This window comes from Bactrocera neohumeralis, chromosome 3, assembly GCF_024586455.1.
Source record: "Bactrocera neohumeralis isolate Rockhampton chromosome 3, APGP_CSIRO_Bneo_wtdbg2-racon-allhic-juicebox.fasta_v2, whole genome shotgun sequence".
Classification (NCBI taxonomy): Eukaryota; Metazoa; Arthropoda; class Insecta; order Diptera; family Tephritidae; genus Bactrocera; species Bactrocera neohumeralis.
This window is the reverse complement of record NC_065920.1, coordinates 40,442,618-40,458,596: the sequence shown is the minus strand read 5'-3', so window position 1 is coordinate 40,458,596 and position 15,979 is coordinate 40,442,618. Positions and strand designations below refer to the sequence as shown.

At 37.2% G+C, this 15,979-nt stretch overlaps 1 protein-coding gene across 2 annotated transcripts in view; it reads right to left on the bottom strand.

The window, feature by feature from the left end:
• The window catches only part of LOC126752575 (tyramine beta-hydroxylase), a 74,035-nt gene extending 58,411 nt beyond the window's left edge, over positions 1-15,624 (bottom strand). The window contains exon 1 of one of the 2 annotated variants that reach the window (XM_050463488.1): positions 15,037-15,624. The gene's annotated coding sequence lies outside the window, so the exon portion shown is untranslated. The remainder of the gene's footprint in view (positions 1-15,036) is intronic. The other variant, XM_050463489.1, reaches the window with a different exon arrangement.
• Positions 15,625-15,979: the final 355 nt, after the last annotated feature.

Below are 15,979 nucleotides of genomic sequence, written 5' to 3'. Positions count from 1 at the left end.
TATTGGCGTAGACACCGCTTACGCGATTATAGCCGTGTTAACAACAGCGCGCCAGTCGTTTCTCCTTTTCGCAACGTGGCGCCAATTGGAGATTCCAAGCGAAGCCAGGTCTTTCTCCACCTGGTCTTTCCAACGGAGTGGAGGTCTTCCTCTTCCTCTGCTTCCCCCGGCGGGTACTGCTTCGAATAGTTTCAGAGCTGGAGTGTTTTCGTCCATTCGGATAACATGACCTAGCCAGCGTAGCCACTGTCTTTTAAGGTAGTAGTCTGGTAACTTACGCCTATTTTCATGACTGCTTTGGAGGGTGGTTTTTTATAGGAAAATAAAAAGGAATTATCTTGAATATTTAGAGTGTTTTTATTTACGTATTGAAAATATAAAAATAATGTATTTGAAAAAATTGAATACTTTATTACTATTATTATTGTCACTCGAAGTTGGAACCTCAAAAAAAATGCACGTGGGTGGCCCGGGTGATTTTGGCTCTTGATGTTAACTGAAATCAAATATTCTTGATTATTCTTAATCTATAGACATGTCATTCCAATCGGAACTAATGAAGTTAAATTTCAAGGGTAAATAACAAAATGGCGGACTTTGAAAAAAAAGTCCTTTTATTTTAGCAAAGAAAGGGTTGTAAAATAAAAAGTTAAGGGTGAAAAAAATTCTCGTTAGTACCGACGAGAACTATAAGTGTGTAAAACAGCCAGTTAAAATTTGAAAGCAATCGGTTTAGTGGAAAAAAAGTTAGGACCCGGGCCGACCAGAAAAACAATGCTTTGAAAAAAAACGCGTTTAAAGTTCAATAACTCCGGGAGAGATGATGAGGCGCTCAAAGAAACTCGTTTTAACTCCCGAAATAGAGTCTGAAATATTTGTATTCTCAAAATATTTTACTTTCAAATTAAGCACACAAAATTTTTCAATTTTTTGAACCCAAGTTACCAGACTACTACCTTAATTCGCTGAACTATGTCAATGTCGTCGTAGGCTCATATAGCTCATCGTTCCATCGAATGCGATATTCGCCGTGGCCAACGCGCAAATGACCATAAATCTTTCTCTCGAAAACTCGACTAATCAGATGTTGTCATCATTCATGCCTCTGCACCAGATAGCAGACGGGAATAATGATTATCTACGACTTCAAAGTTATGACTGTCAACAGTGACGTGAGAGCCAAGTCGCGAGTGCGACAACTGTTTGTTTGATAACAGGAGATATTTCGTCTTGCCCGCGTTCACTGCCAGACCCATTTGCTTTGCTTCCTTGTCCATTCTGGAGAAAGCAGAACTAACGGCACGGATGTAGAGGCCAATAATATCAATATAATCGGTGTGCGCCAGCAGCTGTACACTGTTATAAAAGATTGTACCTGTTCGATTAAGCTCTGCACTTTGAACAATTTTCTCCAGCAGTAGATTGAAGAAGAGAGAGTCGCCTTCCCGATCCTGACGGAGCTTTTGGTGTTGCTCAACGTCAGTTTACACAGCCGTATTAGTTTTGCGGGATAACCAAATTCAGACATAGCATTATGCCACTCCTTTTCGTGCTGTCAAAAGCAGCTTTTAAATGGACAAAAATACACCACTTCTTCGTTGATTTTAGAGCTGCTTTAGAGGATTCGATCCAATTTTCACACGTCATTTCCAAAATTTGACGCATGGTGAATATCTGTCCAATCAGTTTGTTGACAATGGGCTTTAATCTTTCCACAATACGCTCGATAGAACATTATATGCGATGTTGAGGAGGCTTATCCCACGGTAGTTGGCGCAGATTGTCTGCCGTATCAGGTATGATTTGGGCATCAGTCACTAGATCACCTCTGGGGGTTCTACAATAGTATGTTTCTCTCGTTTTTGTCTGCAAATGCGTCTCGCTTTCCTCTTCAGCTTTCGGTATCTTTTCAGTCACGCACGTGTTGTGGTCGATTGTAACTTTGCGAGGTCTCTTTTCCCAACGTTGCGACACGGCAGTCCTCATCGTTCCAGCTGTTCTTTTGCATTTTCCGAAGTTTAATGGTTTCGTTTGCAGCTGAGCTTGAAATGCCGTCGCACAGTTACTTTATACCGAGTTGCTGATGAGTGCTCTCGGAGAGCCGGAATGCAGGTCGAGTAGAAAATTGTTCGGCTGCCTGTTGTGATTGCAGCTTCCTTGTTTTTGTTGACGTGCGTTTTTTGCTGCACAGAGGCGGTGCGTTTCTTGGCTGCAACAGAATAGTGTTTCGAGTCGATGTCCGGACCTTGGAGTGTACGCACTTCTATAACAGTGGATACGTGCTGGAATCTACTACTATAGATAACCATATTTCGGGAACCGGCGATTTTACCAACCGTAGTACCAAAGATAACTTCTTTCCCCATCCTTGTTAAAGTCGCCAAGCGCGATTTTGGCATCGTTGCTTGGAATCTCTCTCATTTGCGCTCCACGTGCTCAAAGAAGATATTTCGTTACATGGCGCGCTTTGTTCCGTCGTGGCGCATAATCAGCTTAAGTTGGTTTCTACGCCAATTAAGAGAAGAAGCGGATTATGTGTGATTGTTCATCCACCGGAACGATTGCCAGTACTCGGCGACAAAGTCTCTTTGCCACTACGAAAACCACACCAAATTTGCGCTCCTTTATATGTCCAGTGTAGTAATTGCCGTAAGGACCTACTTGTCTCAGTCCTTGTCCCGTACATCGCGTTTCCCGAACGGCGGTGATGTCAGCCTTTACTCTAACGAGGACATCAACCCTCCCAATTAATCATTATCCTTAACAAGTTTGCAGGGGACTTGATTAGAGCTTTTCCGCCATCTTGCTGGCGGTACAACTTTTCAGATTTTGTGTCGACATTGTTTTGAACCTCCAGCTCTTCACACCCATGTAAATATGCGCACCAATATCTGTTAGTAGTCATATATCTGAAGAGCTATGAGTGACTGTTGTTAAATTATGTTTCCCGTTATATCACCCATTATACTTAATGAATTAATATTATTATTTAGTTGGAATTTAACAATAAACATATTAATGAGCAACTTTCCGAACTAATTTATTTTTATTTTCGTCTTTCTCTCTCCTACCTATAAATAATTCTGTAATTATTGCACTTTTAAAATTAGGTTTTATTTCGAGCTGTGTTCACAATCCAGTTAAGGCATTGAAAAAGCTTAAGCTCATACATAATTGTCAAGCCACACCTTCGGAATGCATTGGACACTGATAGAGTACTGCGTGCAGTGAAACCCAACCACATTCTTATTATTCAAGTGAGCCAACAACCGATAAATGCTCATCCGCTAATCAAACTAATGAGCTGAGGGAATACTTTTGAGCTAAAGCTGTGAAATGCTTGACTTAAAGCTGTTATACCTCAGACACATTGTGCAAACCTAACCAAATACAATTACATTTCCTTATATTGTTATGCAACAACTGTTCTCGGCAATTACTAAATGAATAATTATGGCTGTCAATATAATTTTGTATATTATTGTGTAAACTTAAACATCAATACAGATATTACAAACTGATAAGAGTTGAGTGAAGTAAGAAAGGTAATAACCTTCGGACCACATAAAGGGTGTTTTCACAGACATGTGGTTTCCAATAAGAAATAAAACGTACATAGTTTAATGTTATGTCCAAGAATTTAGCTTTATTACAAAGAAAAGGGCTTTGCCATTATATCTTGAAATTTATTTTGGACAAATGAATAAATTACAGCCCAGAATACCAAATTTTGACCACTTTTTGCAACAACTGGAGCCGTATGTCAGCAATAACGAGCCAAATATTCTCTTCCAAGGCGTCAATGGTCTCGAATTTGTCTGTGGAGACACTCTACTTCACATAACCTCACAAAAATAGACCAACGTTGTTAATTTGGACGATCTTGGAGATCAGGCCATAGGTCCACGACATTCTCCAATTCAGTTACAAAAAAGTCACTAATCATGGCTCTATAGCGTTCCGCATTGAATGTAACATTATGGCCGGTTTCATTTTGGAAGATCAATGACTCCATCTGCCCAAACATTGACTTTTTGAGAATGTAACAGCGTCTTAATAATGACTTGTGGATTATCGTCACTCCAAACGCTACAATTTTGTTTATTAATATCCGTTCAATAAAAGTAACCTTCATTGCTGAAGCAAAAAAAAAAATCTTGTGAAAATCGGATCGCTTTTTCCATCTCGTTTTGCACCCTTTCAACAAACGTGCGCCTGGTGGTGGTTCGGCTTAAATGTTTTTACGAATTAATTTTTTAATCCCTCAATCCAATATCCTTCCGCAAAATCGTTCATGAAGTGCATGAGCATAGCTGCAATTGTTGCGTGTGATAGCGGGTGGATTCATTCGGGTTTTCGGTCAGAAGATAATGGATACCAAGAAAGAACTTTATATCTGTCACTTGACAGTCATTTAAGCCATTTAGAGATAACTTTGGCACGAGTCGTCGCCTTGTTAAAATAAAACGTGCGCCTTTTGTAGCCGAAATTTAGTCAATAATATTCAATATTTATCGTTCTCACCATTTTATCAAGGAACCCACCACTTTGTGTCATCATACAGTCCTACACCATTATGTTACCACCATAAAACATAAGAGTTGGTTTAACCAATTAATTACCACTGACGGTCATCAGATTTATTTTAGATTCATCTCACTCTATTACATTCGCTCATTCCTCTTGGGTCCAATTCGCAGTTTGCCAAGATGACCTCAGTTGTTGATGCCGTGAACAGTGGCTTTTCACTTTTGTTCATACTTTTAGGTCGGTAGATCTTAATACATACATACATATACACTCAGTCCTTTTTTTACGCGATTTTTGGTTCTGCCACTAATCGCGTAAAAATGGTTAGATTTCCAGTATTAACTGGCGAATTGGTTCCGCTCAAAAAAATATTCAAAAACAATACAATAAGTTTCAAATTTTAGACTTAAGATTTATTCATTCATAACAAAATAAAAAATACAAAACAAAAACCATATATAAAAGAGAAGAAAATAGAAAATAGGTAGATTTCTTGAAAAAACCGTTGAATGCTGTTTAATCACTGTCATTATCCGTAGTGGAAATTATTCTTAGCCGCTTATTTTGATGGCCGGCACTGATATCACTAGAATTTGTATCAGAATCAATAGTAAGAACTATGGATTGATGTTCTGATTGACTTAGCATCTCCGACTGAGCTTACACCATAAATTCAGTTTATTTTGTTTGAATGCTTCTTTTTGGACCCAATAAATTCCGATGTAGATCTTTATATCTTAACATGCAGAGACTCAATTCTTTTTGAAAAATTCGTGCACGTTCGGCATCAGTCCCATTTGCTACAAAATAATTTTCCAATTCTGCTGCAAGTTTATGACCAAACAAAAAACGAAAAAAAGCAATCGCGTTAAAGTGAGAAATTCGCGTAAAAAAAGGAATTTGCGCAAATTTGCAAAAATAACCGCGTTAAAGTGAAATAGCGTAAAAAGAGATCGCGTAAAAAAAGGACTGAGTGTATACATTTTCAACAGAAACGTTACTATTATTTTTAATTAACGACTTGTGTAATCGAACTGCATGTTCATACTTTAAACTCCTCAGATAGCACATGTTTTCTACCGTTTTCATTATTACTTGGTGGACCAGCTATATTTTTGAGTATGTTGGCCTCACTTACACAGTCATTTGTGTAATAAATTTTTGACATCTCTTACCTTTCTGCACAAGAAACATACCCCTTTAAAGAGCGAAATGGAGAAAGCATTTTTCATTGCAGATAAAAAGATTTCACGACTCACACTTTCGCATTTTAACAGCTAAGTAATATTGCGTCTGTAATATTGATATAAGTTTGTCACTTTGTTCCTCCGAATGCTCAAACTGAAATGAACACAATAAACTGCTCAAATGAGTAGTAAAGGTTACCACCAACAGCTACTAAAAATAAATATTGACCCCGTTAGAGGATCTGTTTTAAAAACATGTGAATACTTATTTGTGTGATTGTATGTTACTTAAAACAAAAAAAAAAAAATACTTCCACTGCACCGAAGTATTAATAATCTTCGCAGGTGAATTTCTTATAGTATAAAAAAATATAAGAAGATCTGACGTATGGAAAGACTTAGCGCATTTTACGTCGAGATCTTAAATTGAAAGCGTACAAAATACAGGTGGTGCAAGAACTGAAGCCGCTCGACCTTACCAAGTGACATCGCTTCGCTTTATGGGCTCTTGAAAATTTCCAAGAACATCCGACGTTTTCGGGCCAAATTTTGATTAGCGATGAGTCCCATTTCTAGTTCATGCGTATGTAAACAAGCAAAATTGCTGCAGTTGGGATGAAGAGCAACCTGAAGAGATTCAAGAGCTTACATTTCATCTAGAAAAAAACAACGATTTGGTGTGGTTTATAAACCGGTGAATATTTCTTCAAAAATGATGCCGGTGAGAACGTTACCGTCAATAGCGACCCTTATCGCGCCATGATAACCGACTATTTGATGGCTGAAATTGACGCTCGTGATTTCGGCGACATTTGGTTTCAACAAGACGGCGCCATTTCCCACACATCGCATCAATCAAAGAATTTATTGAGAGAATACTTCGGTGAGTAGATAATTTCACGTTTTGGGCCGGTCGATTGGCTACCAAGATCGTGTGATACCACACAGTTAGACATTTTCCTATAGGAATATGTAAATTCTAGAGTCTATGCGGACAATTTCGCTTCGATTCATGTCTTGGAGCAAAACATCACGCATGTCATTTGCCAGTTACCAGTCGAAATGCTCGAACGCGTAATCGAAAGTTGGACTCAGTGAATGGACCAACTGAGACAGAGCCGTGGCCAACATTGGATAGATGTAATCTTCAAAAAATAAATGCTATAGGATGTTTTTTCGAATGATAATAAACTTTCATTATTAAATTTGAAGTTTCTGTGTTTTTTTTTAAAGTAGAGCACCTGAAAATGGATCAATGGATAAAAATATGTTAAAGCTCTCATTTCGCATAATAATGATTTTAGTTTTGTCCTAAGAAATCTTCCTCCTTTGTACTCTAAGATGGTGGAATCGGGTTATCGCCACGGGACAAAATGTTCATGGTTACCCTTAGCAGCAAGGCCGAATGGAATGATTCCACTCTCAACCTAGAGCTTAAGGAGAGTACAATTAAGTGGTACACCTATAGCTCGGCAACGTCGGAGGGAATTGGTGCTGAAGTCGCAGGACCACTCATCAAACTATCCATACCTATGGAAAGTTTTCCAAGCATTTTTCAAGCGGAAGTCTTTGTCATAAGTCGGTGCGTAGATGAAAACATCTAACGCAACTATTGCAACAAAAGAATCGACTTCAAGGCATGCGTCATTAAAAATTGCTATAAGGGGGTTGGTTTTGGTTGCGACAGAAGGCCTTAAACTACCGAGCATCTTCTAATTGATTGTGCATAGCAGCCTGCAGACGCAGTATAAAGACCCTGCGATCTATGTTTCCAAATAGGGATCCCGACGCCTCACCAGCACCTAGCAGTATAATGGAGTTTATCAATATGTAAGGTCTAAGTGGGTCGTTGTGACTTAGGAGAGGGCACAATGGACCTTAGATCGCGATGCAATCCTTATTCATTTATCTTATCTTATCTTATTAGAGTCAGTCCAATAGAAAGGTGTTGAAACTTTTTAAAAAGCATACCTTTTTACAGTCTTATTCGAGCTTAGTACTTACTTGTACTTACTTGTTATAAATGACATTGATACTATTAAATAGAGAGATGTAAAATTATAAAAAAACCGAAAGGGTTAAGATATCCTTCTAATTGAATGTCGAAAAATAATTGCTCAAGTCGTATGAGGAATTGAATCAAAATCAATCACAAGAAGAATAAATACTCTTTCCTCTATTAAACTAACTTTTGTTCGGTTAATTACTTCCTTTTTCAGTTAGTTATTTTTACTATATAAAAAATAAATAGAACGCAACCAAAATTAAAATTAAGAACAAACATGAAATTAATTGAAATTTATTTTAAAATATTTCTCATAGAAGACGTTGTGCAATTGCTGCTTCAATTCAATTAAAAATCTTCTTATTATCTGCTGCTAAAGTAAGCAATGGAAAATATTGGCTGTGTTGTGTCCTGTCATCTTCCTAAAATATCAATTTCTACACTTTCACTTGACCAGCTGGGTAAACCAAATTTCAATTATAAAATTTACGAAATTTGGCGCATGATATTAGAATAAAATATTTAAATGCATGTGCATGTAGTTGTGCAACATAATAATATATACTATATTTTATAGTTAGCCATTACAATTTTGGCATTGCTGCATTAACCACACCGCCAATTGAGTTGTGCCACATGCAGGGAATTGCTTGACAGAACTCAATGAAATAACGATTTCGAAAGCGTGCCAGGCTCTGTGGTGTGGTGTAGTGTGCTGTGGTGCGGTGTGGTTAAGCAATTTCAAGCCAATGACCGATGAACAATACATTACTGTCAATCTATTATCAGTTTTAATTGCATAGATTACACACACACATTTGTAAGGATTTAGCTAATGCTTTAATAGTAGCGTACATGGCGGGTGGGGCGTATGAGTGATTTATAATGCGATTGCAGCTGGTGCGAAACAATAGGAGTGGCGGTTTTAAATGTGTTCCGTTAATATTGAAATTGATCAAATGTTCCAATTTTCTTTCCATAATGAAGCGTAAGGTATTCTTCTGCAACAGCCTCCTTTAGAAATACTCTATAAATAAAAAATGTGGACTGAATTGGACTTTTGCCATCAGATCTTTAATGAAGTTCGTAAATTTCATACATTTCGCCTAATGTGCTAGTGGTATGAGAGAAAAGTGATATGCATGTATTCTTTAGTATGAAATGTTTTTTTTCCACAAGCGAGCTTATACGTTCTCATGTGGTGTCTAATTTGCATTCCATAAATAGTTTCAGCAGCCAGGACACTAAAATTATTAAAATAACATCACCTAAAAATGTTTCTCAAGTATGACCTATGCGCCAATTAACTTAATTTAATAAAGGCCTAAAACATTGTGTAGCTAGACGACATATTCCGTTACTTAGACAGCAATATTCACATGTGTATATTATAATTAAATAAGCTTTTGGCCGGAAGGGTCACGTTGTGTTCGTGAAAATGTGTGTATAAGCAGCGGATAAGTGTGCAAAAGCTCTTGTAAACGAAATTTAATTAAGTTGTGGTCGTGATAACCCTAGTCCCACTTGCTTTCCGCACTGGAATTTGGCAATGGCAGTTAGCACCTCGGCCTGAACTAGAATAAGCTGAGAAAAATGTTCTACCACGAAGTGGAGGATTTGATATTAGCTGCCGAAAATTTGATTTTCTGAAAAATTTAAGGAGATCTGCATATCTGACGTTGTAGACTATGAATTGGCGTAATGTAATTATTTTAGGAGTAAGAAGTAAGTACTTCCACTTAGCGTAAATTACAGAAATATGTATAAAATTTGTTTGTGCTAGAATATGGTGGACAAAAGGTGATATTTCCGAAAAATTAGCAAAATTTCAAATTGGTATCTCAAAAACTGATACACTAGGGTATAGGTCTTCCAATATTTCCTTCTGGGTGTTACAAACTTGGCGTCTGAATACGCTTCGTTCAGGGTATAATGATTATAATAGATTAAGCAAATAAGGTGCATCTTCAAAGACTTTAAAAACACGGAAAAAATCTAATTTTGCACAAGCTGAACAAATGAAAAGTAGGAAAAAGAGGCAGAACAAATTTTTACTATAAGAATCCTTCTTACTGGATGTTTTAAAACACAAAACTTTCCGTTAGGGCCATGAACTTTTACAAATCGTTGACCCAAGAAAAGAAAGAAAAGGAAATTTCATAAGGTTAGACAGATATTAGCTGTTGATTAACAGAAAAGACTTTTAACAAGTTGTTCCGATAGCGTTTCTCAGCTCAACTCGTACCAAAAGGATAAGTAAAGGAAACCAACGGAATATTTTGTAAACAAACTACAAATATTAGTCAACTTATTCATGGCATGTGACTCCCCGTGAATCCGTTTTTCTAAACTTATAGATAGTTTTCATGGAAACAAACTTATGACTAAAGAAAGTGAAATTTGAAAGAAAAACCTTTATTGGTTAAGTGCAGCCTGCAAGCAAAACGCGGCATGAAAGTTAAAGAAAGTTTTGAATAAAAATTGCAAACATGCTTTAGATTAAAGGAAAATGCTTCAGAGCATATGTATATGTGTAACACTCGTTACCGCAAATTATGCTATATAAAACTGCCATTTGTTTTATGATTTTCCGAGGCTTTCTATATTTTAGTTGTGACGGCTTCATGTAATGCAAAAAATAGAAGAACAAGCATTTTAATTAAATTATGAAGCTTTTTCTTTTAGGCGCGGAATTTGTAACAACCAGAAGGAAACGTCGGACATCCCACAAAATAGGTAAATAAATAATCAGGGTTATGAGAATTAGCCGTGTCCGTCTGTATATACGTGAACTAGTTGCTCACATTTTGAGATCTTATTTTCAAATTTATCTCCTGACTTTTCAGAACAGTCGATACTAGACAACTATATGTAGTATTATGTTATCAATTTCAAATGAAACTTAAGTTGGCTATATTCATTATGTACCTCATATATACGAAATCTGGCGAAGCTCTCTGGCAAAGCTATTAGTCACAACAGCAGTTGTATACACCACAGTTAGACAATGTACGCCAAAACCTAGATTACCTTTATAATTTGGGATATGGTAACCGTAGTGTTGAAATCTGGAAACTCACAACTTTAATGTAAAATTTGAAATTTTTGATGTTATAAACATTCAGAACGTATTGACATATCAGCGCTGATTGTGTTATTTACAGTAACTTAAAATATTCATTTCGGCCAATTCGCGTAATTATATTTATCTACTTTCGACGTGAATTATCTCAGCAGCCGTACATCGATGAACTTAATTCGATCAAGCTTCATCAAGGACCATTGGTTATTGTTTGTACATTGTACGATATATCAAATCGAGGTCGTAGAAGTGAAGTGCGCATGCTGATATTGTAAAATCGTCATGTGACCTATAGTGAGATGGAGAAATTAACATTTTATTGCAGAAAAAGTTTTTTTCACGTTGGACATTCACGTTGGACCCCACACAACTTGTTGTTTGATCAAAAAGGGACTTGTGTCGATTGAGAAATGTTTCGAAACACCTCTATGACATCGTGACAGCTGACATCGTGGATTTACATGTATGAGACCAAAAGTAAACAGTAGTCGACTACATACGAGGGCTGCTATATATATTCTGGCCTAGGGCAACACTAAGTGTCTGACATTTCCATTGGATAGTTTGACATTTTTTAGCATAACATCACTCAGAACGTTTTGTCATTTAATCGTGAATTGTTTTATTTACAGGGAATTAAAAAATTCATCTCGGACAAAAAATGGAATTAACTCGTGAACATTTTCGTGCGATCATTTTTCACAACTTTCGACGTGGATTATCACGACAAGAGTGCATCGATGAACTAAAATCTTTGTATGGCTATGAAGCACCATCCTATAGCACTGTGAAAAACTGGTACAACGAATTCAATCGTGGCCGACGCTCGCTCAAAGACGAATTCCGTGAAGGTCGTCCAAAAAAAGCCGTTGTGCCAGAAAACATCGATGCCGTACGTGAACTGATAATGCAAGACCGTCATGTAACATACCTTCAGATAGAGGCATGCCTATGCATTTCTCCCACCAGCATACATTTGGTATTGCATGAACGCCTGGCCGTAGAAAAGGTTTGTTCTCGTTGGATAACGCACAGTTTGACAATCGCTCAAAAAAAGGCTCGTGTGGATTGGTGTAATGAAATGCTGAAAAAATACGATCGCGGTGCTTCAAAAGACGTTTATAAGATCGTCACAGGTGACGAATCATGGATCTATGCGTATGAGCCCGAAACAAAACAGCAATCGACAAAAAAAAATTTAAAAAAAATTAAAAAAAAAAAAAAACAAAACAAAAAAATATAGCAACCTACGTATATGGGTATTTTAAAATGAGCTTAATCTAGCAAAAGTTGTTCGCGCACGAAGAACATTTTTGGCTGTTTTATAGAACACTCTCCACCACAATAATGCGAGCTCTCACACATCGACTGAAATAACTGCATTTTTGAGCACTTATAACATCAATTTGATGAGTAATGCACCATAAAGACTTAACTTGGCACCGAATGACTCCTTTTTCATTTAAGAAGTCAACGTTTTTCAACACCAGAAAGGCGGTTGATGCGCTGAGAACCATTTTTTGAGATACCACGATCTGAGTCGCAAGAGTGCTTTAACAATTGGTTCAAACGCAAGCGAGAATATAGAGATCTTAATTGATAATATTGTGAAAAACAATAAAGCGAATTTCGATGATTAATATTTTCTTTTGTTTTCTAATCTCGTAAAGCAAATCTATTTTTTCAAATCAATCAATAAAACTTTTTCACTAAAATAGGTTTGATTTTCATACCGTGGCGTATAGCGACTGTGATCATTTGCGCCTTCGTTCATAAATATTGTTTGACATTATTAATGTAATTAATACCTTGAAAATGAGTAATATTATTTGACTAATAATTAAAAGAAAAAATATTTTCCTTCCCCTGATATTGATACAACCACTTAACGTGTGTGCTGCAGCAGTTCGTTTATGAGCCGAAAGGTTTGTCTGGCGATTTTTGCCATGAAACAAAAAATTTAACAAGGAGTTTGTGAGGAATCATTTGTACAGAAATCATTGTAAATGTTGCAGAAGTGTTTTGCGGAGTCTACTTGATCATGAACATAACTATATGAGAGGCGCAAAGCATTCAGTGAAGGTCGTGAAGTCATCAAACATCGAGTGAATGCCTGAATCTTTTGCGAAAATGACATCGAGTATAGCTCGAAAAAGAGATGCTTGGATGACCATTAGTGTACGGAATGATCGAACAAATCAAAATTCGCTGAAGGTACTGAATGCATATCTGAAGCTTATAACAAGTGTATAGAAGATTCGATTAAGCGTTGGCATGCTTGTATTGTTTCAAGAGCCTATTTTGAAGGCGATAATAAAGTTTCACATTGAATTTGAAAATAAGTTTTTTAATAGTGAGAGTCAATTTTGATATGATTTTTATACCCTGAACAGGGTATATTAAGTTTGCCACGAAGTTTGTAACACCCAGAAGGTATCGTCGCACACGCTATAAGTATATATATAAATGATCAGTATGTTGAGCTGAGTCGATTTAGCCATAGTCCCTCAGTTTTTAGGATATCGTTTTGAATTTTTGCAAACGTAATTTTCTTTTCAAGAAGCTGCTCAATTGTCGGAACTGCCGGTATCGGACCACTATAACATATATGTAGCTGTAATACAGGCTGAACGATCGGAATCAAGTTACTGTATGGCATAGATTATTTTCCAAGGCAACAATGTAATCTCTAAAGAAATGGTTCAGATCGGTTAACTATAGCATATAGAGGCCATACAAAATGAATGATCGGAATCAAATGTTTGCATGGAAAACTTTTGCATTTGACGTGGTGTCTTCACGTAAATTTGACATGGATTAATCTCCGAAAAAATTGTTTAGATCGAATTACTGTACCACATTGCTTCCATACAAACTGAACACATAGTTACTAAAAGAAATGCACCTGTGTAGCCGAAGTTAACGTTTTTTCTTGTTTTTTTTTTTGATTTTTGAGAGTTAAGTTAGCATAGCATATTTGATATCGATTCAATCCATATGGCAGCATTATTAGTTCTAAAATCCGAAAAGAGTTCATGGTTAAGTTTTAAGCTTATTCAGATTAGAAAATTCTTTTTGCTTTTATATTTGGTATGTGTGTCTTCAATTTTCAAAGTCACCGTTCGTTTAGAAAAATACCAACATTTTAAACACACAGTTTATTAAGATTCCTCATTGAATCAAAAAACATTAGTGCCTCAGGGTCATCATCACGTGTTTTCATTCGAAATCCAATTGCGCTGTGCGACGTCTTTTATAACCAATGGAGCCCTACAAAGCCTTACAAAGGCAAGCTAATATCAGCCAAGTTTTTTTGTCTTTAATTTATCCTCTCGTGTAATAACAAGATGGAGCACATTTTTGTGGAGCAGCAGGATTTGCATATCCCTCAATTATGCATGCCTCGCGCTATTTTTGCTACAGTAATTGGCTCAATGTGACAGCGACGTAGCAAGAGAGCGCTTTCATGCTGCATAATGCATTGTAACTACAAAGCATTGTTGTTTGGTGCAACATGGCGTATGAGTGACATTTTTGTTTGTGAATAAGTCACAACTCATAAGCAGTGGAAGCGCAACAAAACTGCTTCATAAGCATGTATTAGCTAATAAATTCACTTAAAGCAAGTTATCAATCAATCAATCTACCGTTAAGAAAGAAAGAAATATTTACAGTTATGTGCGCGAGCATAAAAATATTGACGAAAAGCCTCACACTGCTTTTACGCGCATTCTTAAAAAGTATCTCACATACAAATATGTGTGTATTAAATTCGCTCCGAATAAGCACAGTTGCTGCACACTGTCCCTCGTGCATTGGCATAGCTATAGCTATTGGCCAACAGCCAGACAAACAGACGCGCAGAATCGTTTGTCAGGTTGAACATCAAAAATTGCGCAAATAAGTAAGTTGTCACTTGTTTGTGCTTATGTGCTTATGTCCTAAAATCCACACGCTCGCAAACACACACCCACACACACGCGCACACACAGATACTACGACTACAAATGCTTGCGTTGTTATTGTTTATTTGTGGATATGCGCGCATGGGTGTGAGTGTGAGTGCGAGTATTTGCCAGTTCGTTGCCATTCCGGCTAACTGTGTGCACACGAGCACTTGCCATATATATTTCATTATTTATTAACATATCAAATATGTATGTACATATACAAGTATGTATGTGTACGTTTGGGTGTAAGCAAACAGACAATGTTGGCATTTACATATTTACCTATGCACCCACATATAAGTATGCGCGCAAGTGCTGGTATAATAGCTGCTGGTATGCTGAACTTAGTATTGAAGTTTCATGTTTTCATTTGTATCTTTCATTTTACGCGCGCCCGTGCACCAACACACTCAAGTGGTAGCAAACAAACAAACAAACAAAGTTCGTTGTAAGCGCACAGCCAACGAATTGTTGTTATTTATTTGACCGTTTAGCAACTTCCACCTCACTGCCACCTGCCAGTTATTATTGTTTTTTAATGATTTTTTACTTTGTTCTTTGCTTCTGCTAACTAACTGCAAACACACTTTTACACAGCCGTACCGTTACAGCCGAAAACTTAATCAGGATATCCGTCGAAGCGTGTGTTTATTTTGCGCTTAGCACTTTCCGCTTCCTACTTTCCCTTTTGAAATTTTTAATTCGCCTGTAATGCGGCGTGTTTGTAGTTATTATTGTTTATGTTACGCTTTAATTCCGTTTCGTGTTCTCGTTCTACACCATCACAATTTATTGTGGCACACCAAAGTCATAACGTTCGCGTGGCGCGTGTTGGAGCAATTGCCGGTCCGTTTGTTCTCGTCGCGTTGACGGCTGTGGAATACTGGTGCAAGCGCAAGTCGGTCTCGTTTTTATATCCGGCACATTGTTGCGGCATTCCATACGAGGCGAGCCGAGCTAGACGCGACTGTGTGGCAGTGTTCGCATTGCGCCACAAATGTCTGCTGCTACTTTCCCTTTTTTCCGTACGCTTTTCTGCTTTTCTATGTAAATGGCATGGACATTGCTGCACATACAATTGTTAACTGTGAAAGTGGAAGGAAATGTGCTTTAAAGTGCACTCGGATAGTGTAGTAAGTAAATATACAAACTTAAAAAAACTGAATAAATATAAAAACAAGTTAACACGTTAACTTCTGTTGTAGATTAGACTATAGCCTTCGCA